The sequence below is a fragment of the Antechinus flavipes genome, chromosome 5 (genome assembly GCF_016432865.1).
Source record: "Antechinus flavipes isolate AdamAnt ecotype Samford, QLD, Australia chromosome 5, AdamAnt_v2, whole genome shotgun sequence".
In the NCBI taxonomy this organism is placed as follows: Eukaryota; Metazoa; Chordata; class Mammalia; order Dasyuromorphia; family Dasyuridae; genus Antechinus; species Antechinus flavipes.
This window is the reverse complement of record NC_067402.1, coordinates 100570550-100572268: the sequence shown is the minus strand read 5'-3', so window position 1 is coordinate 100572268 and position 1719 is coordinate 100570550.

Below are 1719 nucleotides of genomic sequence, written 5' to 3'. Positions count from 1 at the left end.
CCACTTTCCTAACAGAGGAAATCCATTTAAGGCTCAACTAAGAACTGCCTTAGACATGAGGTGTTCAAATCTCTGGGGGTGTTTGGGATGTTCAGGGAGGACCAGCATCTCTGGAACATCCATACTGGCAACACTCTCTCAGAAGGGGGGCTAAATCAGGCTGTGTGTTACCAACTCAAACCCCGTCAGCGAGTTGGGGGGACGTCTACCCCAAACATGTGAGAACTTCTCCAAACAGAATGGTCAAATGGGAACAATTTGTTTAAATACACATTAAGGTGGCTGCAGTAGGCTCTGAGTGCTTAGAGTTTGAGGAGATCCCAAAGATCCCGAGGTCATCCACTGAATCCTGGTTCATTGATAGTCATTCTGATGACTTTATGCAAATGTGCCAGTCCTTCTGACTTCTCTCTTGCCATTGGACCTTTATGACTCTGTGAAGGGATTGTGAGACTGATGCCTTTCTACAACTGATTCACAAGCAACTAGAAACATTATGCATGTTAATGTTTCTCTTCACAAATAAAGAATGAAGAGTAATACATCTCTAAGTCATCATTCTTATAAGTTTCTTAAAGAGTAGTATTATTTTCTTTGTTAAAGACACAAAATGCAAACTCTAAACCATGACTCTAAATACCAAGCCAATATTCAGAGAAGATATGATACCAATTACCAAGAATTCCAAACGTTAAAAAAGTCTCCTATGTGAAATTAAATGCAATTCAAAAGAAGTCAGCCTCTCCGTGTCAGGAAAAGAAAATTGGTTTAAAAAACTATGATTTTTCAATTATGACGGGTAGTTTGGTGTATAAGCCTCTGAGTTAATGGAACAAATTGTTAAAACTAGGTCTAGTGCTTCCAAAATTTAAAGCATGGATGCTCTAAATAAAATTGGGCAGGAGAGAGGTCTGGAAGTCATAAGAGAAATGGTGCCATCCTTTCATAATTCCAACTGTCCTTGCCCTCATCCTCAAAATTGCTGGTGAATATGAAGAAAGACAAATATACAAGAATAGTTTAAAAGGGAGAAGAAAATATTTAGAAATGTTTATATTTTACCTGATTGCTTTTTTTATTTTTTTTTATTTTTTTTTAATTTTTTATTTAATAATTACATTATATTGACACTCATTTCTGTTCCGATTTTTTTTTCCCCTCCCTCCCTCCACCCCCTCCCCTAGATGGCAAGCAGTCCTTTATATGTTGGATATGTTGCAGTATATCCTAGATACAATATATGTTTGCAGAACCGAACAGTTCTCTTGTTGCGTAGGGAGAATTGGATTCAGAAGGTATAAATAATCCGGGAAGAGAAACAAAAATGCAGATAGTTCACATTCGTTTCCCAGTGTTCTTTCTTTGGGTGTAGCTGCTTTTGTCCGTCATTTATCAATTGAAACTCAGGTCTCTTTGTCAAAGAAATCCACTTCCATCAAAATATGTCCTCATACAATATCGTTGTCGAAGTGTATAATGATCTCCTGGTTCTGCTCATTTCACTTAGCATCAGTTCATGTAGGTCTCTCCAAGCCTCTCTGTATTCATCCTGCTGGTCATTTCTTACAGAACAATAATATTCCATAACATTCATATACCACAATTTACCCAGCCATTCTCCAATTGATGGGCATCCATTCATTTTCCAGTTTCTAGCCACTACAAACAGGGCTGCTACAAACATTTTGGCACATACAGGTCCCTTTCCCTTCTTTAGTA